At 46.9% G+C, this 9,393-nt stretch overlaps 27 non-coding genes and 2 pseudogenes across 27 annotated transcripts; all 29 read left to right on the plus strand.

The window, feature by feature from the left end:
* Positions 1-258: 258 nt before the first annotated feature.
* On the plus strand, positions 259-377 carry LOC138478500 (5S ribosomal RNA). Its single transcript, XR_011272362.1, has one exon. It is a non-coding gene; the product is annotated as a 5S ribosomal RNA (ribosomal RNA).
* Positions 378-483: 106 nt separating this feature from the next.
* Positions 484-602, plus strand: LOC138476603 (5S ribosomal RNA). Its single transcript, XR_011270639.1, has one exon. It is a non-coding gene; the product is annotated as a 5S ribosomal RNA (ribosomal RNA).
* A 464-nt stretch (positions 603-1,066) lies between these two features.
* On the plus strand, positions 1,067-1,185 carry LOC138476604 (5S ribosomal RNA). The gene has a single exon (XR_011270640.1). It is a non-coding gene; the product is annotated as a 5S ribosomal RNA (ribosomal RNA).
* Positions 1,186-1,291: 106 nt separating this feature from the next.
* Positions 1,292-1,410, plus strand: LOC138476605 (5S ribosomal RNA). The gene has a single exon (XR_011270641.1). It is a non-coding gene; the product is annotated as a 5S ribosomal RNA (ribosomal RNA).
* Positions 1,411-1,516: 106 nt separating this feature from the next.
* On the plus strand, positions 1,517-1,635 carry LOC138480053 (5S ribosomal RNA). Its single transcript, XR_011273771.1, has one exon. It is a non-coding gene; the product is annotated as a 5S ribosomal RNA (ribosomal RNA).
* A 106-nt stretch (positions 1,636-1,741) lies between these two features.
* On the plus strand, positions 1,742-1,860 carry LOC138479534 (5S ribosomal RNA). Its single transcript, XR_011273300.1, has one exon. It is a non-coding gene; the product is annotated as a 5S ribosomal RNA (ribosomal RNA).
* Positions 1,861-2,324: 464 nt separating this feature from the next.
* LOC138476606 (5S ribosomal RNA) lies at positions 2,325-2,443 on the plus strand. Its single transcript, XR_011270642.1, has one exon. It is a non-coding gene; the product is annotated as a 5S ribosomal RNA (ribosomal RNA).
* A 106-nt stretch (positions 2,444-2,549) lies between these two features.
* On the plus strand, positions 2,550-2,658 carry LOC138474576 (5S ribosomal RNA; annotated as a pseudogene).
* Positions 2,659-2,764: 106 nt separating this feature from the next.
* LOC138476607 (5S ribosomal RNA) lies at positions 2,765-2,883 on the plus strand. The gene has a single exon (XR_011270643.1). It is a non-coding gene; the product is annotated as a 5S ribosomal RNA (ribosomal RNA).
* Positions 2,884-2,989: 106 nt separating this feature from the next.
* Positions 2,990-3,108, plus strand: LOC138476608 (5S ribosomal RNA). The gene has a single exon (XR_011270644.1). It is a non-coding gene; the product is annotated as a 5S ribosomal RNA (ribosomal RNA).
* Positions 3,109-3,572: 464 nt separating this feature from the next.
* On the plus strand, positions 3,573-3,691 carry LOC138479107 (5S ribosomal RNA). Its single transcript, XR_011272912.1, has one exon. It is a non-coding gene; the product is annotated as a 5S ribosomal RNA (ribosomal RNA).
* A 106-nt stretch (positions 3,692-3,797) lies between these two features.
* Positions 3,798-3,916, plus strand: LOC138476609 (5S ribosomal RNA). The gene has a single exon (XR_011270645.1). It is a non-coding gene; the product is annotated as a 5S ribosomal RNA (ribosomal RNA).
* A 464-nt stretch (positions 3,917-4,380) lies between these two features.
* LOC138476610 (5S ribosomal RNA) lies at positions 4,381-4,499 on the plus strand. Its single transcript, XR_011270646.1, has one exon. It is a non-coding gene; the product is annotated as a 5S ribosomal RNA (ribosomal RNA).
* Positions 4,500-4,605: 106 nt separating this feature from the next.
* Positions 4,606-4,724, plus strand: LOC138479637 (5S ribosomal RNA). The gene has a single exon (XR_011273394.1). It is a non-coding gene; the product is annotated as a 5S ribosomal RNA (ribosomal RNA).
* A 106-nt stretch (positions 4,725-4,830) lies between these two features.
* Positions 4,831-4,949, plus strand: LOC138480054 (5S ribosomal RNA). The gene has a single exon (XR_011273772.1). It is a non-coding gene; the product is annotated as a 5S ribosomal RNA (ribosomal RNA).
* A 106-nt stretch (positions 4,950-5,055) lies between these two features.
* Positions 5,056-5,174, plus strand: LOC138478101 (5S ribosomal RNA). Its single transcript, XR_011271999.1, has one exon. It is a non-coding gene; the product is annotated as a 5S ribosomal RNA (ribosomal RNA).
* Positions 5,175-5,638: 464 nt separating this feature from the next.
* LOC138476612 (5S ribosomal RNA) lies at positions 5,639-5,757 on the plus strand. The gene has a single exon (XR_011270647.1). It is a non-coding gene; the product is annotated as a 5S ribosomal RNA (ribosomal RNA).
* A 106-nt stretch (positions 5,758-5,863) lies between these two features.
* Positions 5,864-5,982, plus strand: LOC138476614 (5S ribosomal RNA). Its single transcript, XR_011270649.1, has one exon. It is a non-coding gene; the product is annotated as a 5S ribosomal RNA (ribosomal RNA).
* Positions 5,983-6,088: 106 nt separating this feature from the next.
* LOC138476615 (5S ribosomal RNA) lies at positions 6,089-6,207 on the plus strand. The gene has a single exon (XR_011270650.1). It is a non-coding gene; the product is annotated as a 5S ribosomal RNA (ribosomal RNA).
* Positions 6,208-6,313: 106 nt separating this feature from the next.
* On the plus strand, positions 6,314-6,432 carry LOC138479719 (5S ribosomal RNA). Its single transcript, XR_011273468.1, has one exon. It is a non-coding gene; the product is annotated as a 5S ribosomal RNA (ribosomal RNA).
* A 106-nt stretch (positions 6,433-6,538) lies between these two features.
* LOC138476616 (5S ribosomal RNA) lies at positions 6,539-6,657 on the plus strand. Its single transcript, XR_011270651.1, has one exon. It is a non-coding gene; the product is annotated as a 5S ribosomal RNA (ribosomal RNA).
* Positions 6,658-6,763: 106 nt separating this feature from the next.
* Positions 6,764-6,882, plus strand: LOC138476617 (5S ribosomal RNA). Its single transcript, XR_011270652.1, has one exon. It is a non-coding gene; the product is annotated as a 5S ribosomal RNA (ribosomal RNA).
* A 464-nt stretch (positions 6,883-7,346) lies between these two features.
* Positions 7,347-7,465, plus strand: LOC138479210 (5S ribosomal RNA). Its single transcript, XR_011273006.1, has one exon. It is a non-coding gene; the product is annotated as a 5S ribosomal RNA (ribosomal RNA).
* A 106-nt stretch (positions 7,466-7,571) lies between these two features.
* Positions 7,572-7,680, plus strand: LOC138474305 (5S ribosomal RNA; annotated as a pseudogene).
* A 106-nt stretch (positions 7,681-7,786) lies between these two features.
* LOC138476618 (5S ribosomal RNA) lies at positions 7,787-7,905 on the plus strand. Its single transcript, XR_011270653.1, has one exon. It is a non-coding gene; the product is annotated as a 5S ribosomal RNA (ribosomal RNA).
* A 453-nt stretch (positions 7,906-8,358) lies between these two features.
* On the plus strand, positions 8,359-8,477 carry LOC138476619 (5S ribosomal RNA). The gene has a single exon (XR_011270654.1). It is a non-coding gene; the product is annotated as a 5S ribosomal RNA (ribosomal RNA).
* A 106-nt stretch (positions 8,478-8,583) lies between these two features.
* LOC138476620 (5S ribosomal RNA) lies at positions 8,584-8,702 on the plus strand. The gene has a single exon (XR_011270655.1). It is a non-coding gene; the product is annotated as a 5S ribosomal RNA (ribosomal RNA).
* Positions 8,703-8,808: 106 nt separating this feature from the next.
* LOC138478997 (5S ribosomal RNA) lies at positions 8,809-8,927 on the plus strand. Its single transcript, XR_011272812.1, has one exon. It is a non-coding gene; the product is annotated as a 5S ribosomal RNA (ribosomal RNA).
* A 106-nt stretch (positions 8,928-9,033) lies between these two features.
* LOC138476621 (5S ribosomal RNA) lies at positions 9,034-9,152 on the plus strand. Its single transcript, XR_011270656.1, has one exon. It is a non-coding gene; the product is annotated as a 5S ribosomal RNA (ribosomal RNA).
* The last annotated feature ends 241 nt before the right edge of the window (positions 9,153-9,393 follow it).

Genomic DNA, 9,393 nt, shown 5'->3' on the forward strand with positions numbered 1-9,393 from the left:
TATTGAGTCCTTCAAGAGGCATGAAAGAAAGCCGTTATTGTGTTGATTGTTCTCTCCACCTCCCTGCAACAGAAACAGGATGGATGGATTAAAGTTATCCTACCAGACATAGGAGTCCTGAATGGGCCCACCAGTCTTATATATCTCGCCTGATCAAGCGCTGATCGAGCGATGAGCGTGGTATCATGTTGCAAGTGGCTGCATGGCTTAGCTTACTAAATGCAAATGCATAAGAGTAATATTCTTAGCATTTCTAGAGCCTACGGCCACACCACACTGAATGCGCCCGATCTCGTCTGATCTCGGAAGCTAAGCAGTGTCGGGCCTAGTTAGTACCTGGATGGGAGACTGCCTGGGAATACCAGGTGCTGTAGGCTTTTTTGTGCTCCAAGTTCAGGAAGTGAGCCATTTCTCAATTGCCTTTCAAAACTGCAAGGTCTAGCCGACTAGATGCTTAAAAGTATAAAACTCACTAGGCCCAGAGCCTACGGCCACACCACACTGAATGCGCCCGATCTCGTCTGATCTCGGAAGCTAAGCAGTGTCGGGCCTAGTTAGTACCTGGATGGGAGACCGCCTGGGAATACCAGGTGCTGTAGGCTATTTTGTGCTCCATGATTAGTAATTGCGCAACTTCTCAATTACTTTTCAAATTTGGTATGTTTCCAAAATAATTTTATCCCGTTTTATAGCGGAAATGTTGGACAACATTATGAGGGCTGGAGCTACCTATTTACATATAATTAGCATACAGGTAGTGTGTTCATGGGTAATAAATCGACTTTCACATGTAATGCAGTACAGAGAATATTGAGTCCTTCAAGAGGCATGAAAGAAAGCCGTTATTGTGTTGATTGTTCTCTCCACCTCCCTGCAACAGAAACAGGATGGATGGATTAAAGTTATCCTACCAGACATAGGAGTCCTGAATGGGCCCACCAGTCTTATATATCTCGCCTGATCAAGCGCTGATCGAGCGATGAGCGTGGTATCATGTTGCAAGTGGCTGCATGGCTTAGCTTACTAAATGCAAATGCATAAGAGTAATATTCTTAGCATTTCTAGAGCCTACGGCCACACCACACTGAATGCGCCCGATCTCGTCTGATCTCGGAAGCTAAGCAGTGTCGGGCCTAGTTAGTACCTGGATGGGAGACCGCCTGGGAATACCAGGTGCTGTAGGCTTTTTTGTGCTCCAAGTTCAGGAAGTGAGCCATTTCTCAATTGCCTTTCAAAACTGCAAGGTCTAGCCGACTAGATGCTTAAAAGTACAAAACTCACTAGGCCCAGAGCCTACGGCCACACCACACTGAATGCGCCCGATCTCGTCTGATCTCGGAAGCTAAGCAGTGTCGGGCCTAGTTAGTACCTGGATGGGAGACCGCCTGGGAATACCAGGTGCTGTAGGCTTTTTTGTGCTCCAAGTTCAGGAAGTGAGCCATTTCTCAATTGCCTTTCAAAACTGCAAGGTCTAGCCGACTAGATGCTTAAAAGTACAAAACTCACTAGGACCAGAGCCTACGGCCACACCACACTGAATGCGCCCGATCTCGTCTGATCTCAGAAGCTAAGCAGTGTCGGGCCTAGTTAGTACCTGGATGGGAGACTGCCTGGGAATACCAGGTGCTGTAGGCTTTTTTGTGCTCCAAGTTCAGGAAGTGAGCCATTTCTCAATTGCCTTTCAAAACTGCAAGGTCTAGCCGACTAGATGCTTAAAAGTACAAAACTCACTACGCCCAGAGCCTATGGCCACACCACACTGAATGCGCCCGATCTTGTCTGATCTCGGAAGCTAAGCAGTGTCGGGCCTAGTTAGTACCTGGATGGGAGACCGCCTGGGAATACCAGGTGCTGTAGGCTATTTTGTGCTCCATGATTAGTAATTGCACAACTTCTCAATTACTTTTCAAATTTGGTATGTTTCCAAAATAATTTTATCCCGTTTTATAGCGGAAATGTTGGACAACATTATGAGGGCTGGAGCTACCTATTTACATATAATTAGCATACAGGTAGTGCGTTCATGGGTAATAAATCGACTTTCACATGTAATGCAGTACAGAGAATATTGAGTCCTTCAAGAGGCATGAAAGAAAGGCGTTATTGTGTTGATTGTTCTCTCCACCTCCCTGCAACAGAAACAGGATGGATGGATTAAAGTTATCCTACCAGACATAGGAGTCCTGAATGGGCCCACCAGTCTTATATATCTCGCCTGATCGAGCGCTGATCGACCGATGAGCGTGGTATCATGTTGCAAGTGGCTGCATGGCTTAGCTTACTAAATGCAAATGCATAAGAGTAATATTCTTAGCATTACTCGAGCCTACGGCCACACCACACTGAATGCGCCCGATCTCGTCTGATCTCGGAAGCTAAGCAGTGTCGGGCCTAGTTAGTACCTGGATGGGAGACCGCCTGGGAATACCAGGTGCTGTAGGCTTTTTTGTGCTCCAAGTTCAGGAAGTGAGCCATTTCTCAATTGCCTTTCAAAACTGCAAGGTCTAGCCGACTAGATGCTTAAAAGTACAAAACTCACTAGGCCCAGAGCCTACGGCCACACCACACTGAATGCGTCTGATCTCGGAAGCTAAGCAGTGTCGGGCCTAGTTAGTACCTGGATGGGAGACCGCCTGGGAATACCAGGTGCTGTAGGCTTTTTTGTGCTCCAAGTTCAGGAAGTGAGCCATTTCTCAATTGCCTTTCAAAACTGCAAGGTCTAGCCGACTAGATGCTTAAAAGTACAAACCTCACTAGGACCAGAGCCTACGGCCACACCACACTGAATGCGCCCGATCTCGTCTGATCTCGGAAGCTAAGCAGTGTCGGGCCTAGTTAGTACCTGGATGGGAGACCGCCTGGGAATACCAGGTGCTGTAGGCTTTTTTGTGCTCCAAGTTCAGGAAGTGAGCCATTTCTCAATTGCCTTTCAAAACTGCAAGGTCTAGCCGACTAGATGCTTAAAAGTACAAAACTCACTAGGCCCTGAGCCTACGGCCACACCACACTGAATGCGCCCGATCTCGTCTGATCTCGGAAGCTAAGCAGTGTCGGGCCTAGTTAGTACCTGGATGGGAGACCGCCTGGGAATACCAGGTGCTGTAGGCTATTTTGTGCTCCATGATTAGTAATTGCACAACTTCTCAATTACTTTTCAAATTTGGTATGTTTCCAAAATAATTTTATCCCGTTTTATAGCGGAAATGTTGGACAACATTATGAGGGCTGGAGCTACCTATTTACATATAATTAGCATACAGGTAGTGTGTTCATGGGTAATAAATCGACTTTCACATGTAATGCAGTACAGAGAATATTGAGTCCTTCAAGAGGCATGAAAGAAAGCCGTTATTGTGTTGATTGTTCTCTCCACCTCCCTGCAACAGAAACAGGATGGATGGATTAAAGTTATCCTACCAGACATAGGAGTCCTGAATGGGCCCACCAGTCTTATATATCTCGCCTGATCGAGCGCTGATCGAGCGATGAGCGTGGTATCATGTTGCAAGTGGCTGCCTGGCTTAGCTTACTAAATGCAAATGCATAAGAGTAATATTCTTAGCATTTCTAGAGCCTATGGCCACACCACACTGAATGCGCCCGATCTCGTCTGATCTCGGAAGCTAAGCAGTGTCGGGCCTAGTTAGTACCTGGATGGGAGACTGCCTGGGAATACCAGGTGCTGTAGGCTTTTTTGTGCTCCAAGTTCAGGAAGTGAGCCATTTCTCAATTGCCTTTCAAAACTGCAAGGTCTAGCCGACTAGATGCTTAAAAGTACAAAACTCACTAGGACCAGAGCCTACGGCCACACCACACTGAATGCGCCCGATCTCGTCTGATCTCGGAAGCTAAGCAGTGTCGGGCCTAGTTAGTACCTGGATGGGAGACCGCCTGGGAATACCAGGTGCTGTAGGCTATTTTGTGCTCCATGATTAGTAATTGCGCAACTTCTCAATTACTTTTCAAATTTGGTATGTTTCCAAAATAATTTTATCCCGTTTTATAGCGGAAATGTTGGACAACATTATGAGGGCTGGAGCTACCTATTTACATATAATTAGCATACAGGTAGTGTGTTCATGGGTAATAAATCGACTTTCACATGTAATGCAGTACAGAGAATATTGAGTCCTTCAAGAGGCATGAAAGAAAGCCGTTATTGTGTTGATTGTTCTCTCCACCTCCCTGCAACAGAAACAGGATGGATGGATTAAAGTTATCCTACCAGACATAGGAGTCCTGAATGGGCCCACCAGTCTTATATATCTCGCCTGATCAAGCGCTGATCGAGCGATGAGCGTGGTATCATGTTGCAAGTGGCTGCACGGCTTAGCTTACTAAATGCAAATGCATAAGAGTAATATTCTTAGCATTTCTAGAGCCTACGGCCACACCACACTGAATGCGCCCGATCTCGTCTGATCTCGGAAGCTAAGCAGTGTCGGGCCTAGTTAGTACCTGGATGGGAGACCGCCTGGGAATACCAGGTGCTGTAGGCTTTTTTGTGCTCCAAGTTCAGGAAGTGAGCCATTTCTCAATTGCCTTTCAAAACTGCAAGGTCTAGCCGACTAGATGCTTAAAAGTACAAAACTCACTAGGCCCAGAGCCTACGGCCACACCCCACTGAATGCGCCCGATCTCGTCTGATCTCGGAAGCTAAGCAGTATCGGGCCTAGTTAGTACCTGGATGGGAGACCGCCTGGGAATACCAGGTGCTGTAGGCTTTTTTGTGCTCCAAGTTCAGGAAGTGAGCCATTTCTCAATTGCCTTTCAAAACTGCAAGGTCTAGCCGACTAGATGCTTAAAAGTACAAAACTCACTAGGACCAGAGCCTACGGCCACACCACACTGAATGCGCCCGATCTCGTCTGATCTCAGAAGCTAAGCAGTGTCGGGCCTAGTTAGTACCTGGATGGGAGACTGCCTGGGAATACCAGGTGCTGTAGGCTTTTTTGTGCTCCAAGTTCAGGAAGTGAGCCATTTCTCAATTGCCTTTCAAAACTGCAAGGTCTAGCCGACTAGATGCTTAAAAGTACAAAACTCACTAGGCCCAGAGCCTACGGCCACACCACACTGAATGCGCCTGATCTCGTCTGATCTCGGAAGCTAAGCAGTGTCGGGCCTAGTTAGTACCTGGATGGGAGACCGCCTGGGAATACCAGGTGCTGTAGGCTATTTTGTGCTCCATGATTAGTAATTGCGCAACTTCTCAATTACTTTTCAAATTTGGTATGTTTCCAAAATAATTTTATCCCGTTTTATAGCGGAAATGTTGGACAACATTATGAGGGCTGGAGCTACCTATTTACATATAATTAGCATACAGGTAGTGTGTTCATGGGTAATAAATCGACTTTCACATGTAATGCAGTACAGAGAATATTGAGTCCTTCAAGAGGCATGAAAGAAAGCCGTTATTGTGTTGATTGTTCTCTCCACCTCCCTGCAACAGAAACAGGATGGATGGATTAAAGTTATCCTACCAGACATAGGAGTCCTGAATGGGCCCACCAGTCTTATATATCTCGCCTGATCAAGCGCTGATCGAGCGATGAGCGTGGTATCATGTTGCAAGTGGCTGCATGGCTTAGCTTACTAAATGCAAATGCATTAGAGTAATATTCTTAGCATTACTCGAGCCTACGGCCACACCACACTGAATGCGCCCGATCTCGTCTGATCTCGGAAGCTAAGCAGTGTCGGGCCTAGTTAGTACCTGGATGGGAGACCGCCTGGGAATACCAGGTGCTGTAGGCTTTTTTGTGCTCCAAGTTCAGGAAGTGAGCCATTTCTCAATTGCCTTTCAAAACTGCAAGGTTTAGCCGACTAGATGCTTAAAAGTACAAAACTCACTAGGCCCAGAGCCTACGGCCACACCACACTGAATGCGCCCGATCTCGTCTGATCTCGGAAGCTAAGCAGTGTCGGGCCTAGTTAGTACCTGGATGGGAGACCGCCTGGGAATACCAGGTGCTGTAGGCTTTTTTGTGCTCCAAGTTCAGGAAGTGAGCCATTTCTCAATTGCCTTTCAAAACTGCAAGGTCTAGCCGACTAGATGCTTAAAAGTACAAAACTCACTAGGACCAGAGCCTACGGCCACACCACACTGAATGCGCCCGATCTCGTCTGATCTCGGAAGCTAAGCAGTGTCGGGCCTAGTTAGTACCTGGATGGGAGACCGCCTGGGAATACCAGGTGCTGTAGGCTTTTTTGTGCTCCAAGTTCAGGAAGTGAGCCATTTCTCAATTGCCTTTCAAAACTGCAAGGTCTAGCCGACTAGATGCTTAAAAGTACAAAACTCACTAGGACCAGAGCCTACGGCCACACCACACTGAATGCGCCCGATCTCGTCTGATCTCGGAAGCTAAGCAGTGTCGGGCCTAGTTAGTACCTGGATGGGAGACGGCCTGGGAATACCAGGTGCTGTAGGCTTTTTTGTGCTCCAAGTTCAGGAAGTGAGCCATTTCTCAATTGCCTTTCAAAACTGCAAGGTCTAGCCGACTAGATGCTTAAAAGTACAAAACTCACTAGGACCAGAGCCTACGGCCACACCACACTGAATGCGCCCGATCTCGTCTGATCTCGGAAGCTAAGCAGTGTCGGGCCTAGTTAGTACCTGGATGGGAGACCGCCTGGGAATACCAGGTGCTGTAGGCTTTTTTGTGCTCCAAGTTCAGGAAGTGAGCCATTTCTCAATTGCCTTTCAAAACTGCAAGGTCTAGCCGACTAGATGCTTAAAAGTACAAAACTCACTAGGCCCAGAGCCTACGGCCACACCACACTGAATGCGCCCGATCTCGTCTGATCTCGGAAGCTAAGCAGTGTCGGGCCTAGTTAGTACCTGGATGGGAGACCGCCTGGGAATACCAGGTGCTGTAGGCTATTTTGTGCTCCATGATTAGTAATTGCACAACTTCTCAATTACTTTTCAAATTTGGTATGTTTCCAAAATAATTTTATCCCGTTTTATAGCGGAAATGTTGGACAACATTATGAGGGCTGGAGCTACCTATTTACATATAATTAGCATACAGGTAGTGTGTTCATGGGTAATAAATCGACTTTCACATGTAATGCAGTACAGAGAATATTGAGTCCTTCAAGAGGCATGAAAGAAAGCCGTTATTGTGTTGATTGTTCTCTCCACCTCCCTGCAACAGAAACAGGATGGATGGATTAAAGTTATCCTACCAGACATAGGAGTCCTGAATGGGCCCACCAGTCTTATATATCTCGCCTGATCGAGCGCTGATCGAGCGATGAGCGTGGTATCATGTTGCAAGTGGCTGCATGGCTTAGCTTACTAAATGCAAATGCATAAGAGTAATATTCTTAGCATTACTAGAGCCTACGGCCACACCAGACTGAATGCGCCCGATCTCGTCTGATCTCGGAAGCTAAGCAGTGTCGGGCCTAGTTAGTACCTGGATGGGAGACCGCCTGGGAATACCAGGTGCTGTAGGCTTTTTTGTGCTCCAAGTTCAGGAAGTGAGCCATTTCTCAATTGCCTTTCAAAACTGCAAGGTCTAGCCGACTAGATGCTTAAAAGTACAAAACTCACTAGGCCCAGAGCCTACGGCCACACCACACTGAATGCGCCTGATCTCGGAAGCTAAGCAGTGTCGGGCCTAGTTAGTACCTGGATGGGAGACCGCCTGGGAATACCAGGTGCTGTAGGCTTTTTTGTGCTCCAAGTTCAGGAAGTGAGCCATTTCTCAATTGCCTTTCAAAACTGCAAGGTCTAGCCGACTAGATGCTTAAAAGTACAAAACTCACTAGGACCAGAGCCTACGGCCACACCACACTGAATGCGCCCGATCTCGTCTGATCTCGGAAGCTAAGCAGTGTCGGGCCTAGTTAGTACCTGGATGGGAGACCGCCTGGGAATACCAGGTGCTGTAGGCTATTTTGTGCTCCATGATTAGTAATTGCACAACTTCTCAATTACTTTTCAAATTTGGTATGTTTCCAAAATAATTTTATCCCGTTTTATAGCGGAAATGTTGGACAACATTATGAGGGCTGGAGCTACCTATTTACATATAATTAGCATACAGGTAGTGTGTTCATGGGTAATAAATCGACTTTCACATGTAATGCAGTACAGAGAATATTGAGTCCTTCAAGAGGCATGAAAGAAAGCCGTTATTGTGTTGATTGTTCTCTCCACCTCCCTGCAACAGAAACAGGATGGATGGATTAAAGTTATCCTACCAGACATAGGAGTCCTGAATGGGCCCACCAGTCTTATATATCTCGCCTGATCGAGCGATGAGCGTGGTATCATGTTGCAAGTGGCTGCATGGCTTAGCTTACTAAATGCAAATGCATAAGAGTAATATTCTTAGCATTTCTAGAGCCTACGGCCACACCACACTGAATGCGCCCGATCTCGTCTGATCTCGGAAGCTAAGCAGTGTCGGGCCTAGTTAGTACCTGGATGGGAGACCGCCTGGGAATACCAGGTGCTGTAGGCTTTTTTGTGCTCCAAGTTCAGGAAGTGAGCCATTTCTCAATTGCCTTTCAAAACTGCAAGGTCTAGCCGACTAGATGCTTAAAAGTACAAAACTCACTAGGCCCAGAGCCTACGGCCACACCACACTGAATGCGCCCGATCTCGTCTGATCTCGGAAGCTAAGCAGTGTCGGGCCTAGTTAGTACCTGGATGGGAGACCGCCTGGGAATACCAGGTGCTGTAGGCTTTTTTGTGCTCCAAGTTCAGGAAGTGAGCCATTTCTCAATTGCCTTTCAAAACTGCAAGGTCTAGCCGACTAGATGCTTAAAAGTACAAAACTCACTAGGACCAGAGCCTACGGCCACACCACACTGAATGCGCCCGATCTCGTCTGATCTCAGAAGCTAAGCAGTGTCGGGCCTAGTTAGTACCTGGATGGGAGACCGCCTGGGAATACCAGGTGCTGTAGGCTTTTTTGTGCTCCAAGTTCAGGAAGTGAGCCATTTCTCAATTACCTTTCAAAACTGCAAGGTCTAGCCGACTAGATGCTTAAAAGTACAAAACTCACTAGGCCCAGAGCCTACGGCCACACCACACTGAATGCGCCCGATCTCGTCTGATCTCGGAAGCTAAGCAGTGTCGGGCCTAGTTAGTACCTGGATGGGAGACCGCCTGGGAATACCAGGTGCTGTAGGCTATTTTGTGCTCCATGATTAGTAATTGCACAACTTCTCAATTACTTTTCAAATTTGGTATGTTTCCAAAATAATTTTATCCCGTTTTATAGCGGAAATGTTGGACAACATTATGAGGGCTGGAGCTACCTATTTACATATAATTAGCATACAGGTAGTGTGTTCATGGGTAATAAATCGACTTTCACATGTAATGCAGTACAGAGAATATTGAGTCCTTCAAGAGGCATGAAAGAAAGCCGT

This window comes from Ambystoma mexicanum, chromosome 8, assembly GCF_040938575.1.
Source record: "Ambystoma mexicanum isolate Mex_15411 chromosome 8, UKY_AmexF1_1, whole genome shotgun sequence".
NCBI classification, from domain to species: Eukaryota; Metazoa; Chordata; class Amphibia; order Caudata; family Ambystomatidae; genus Ambystoma; species Ambystoma mexicanum.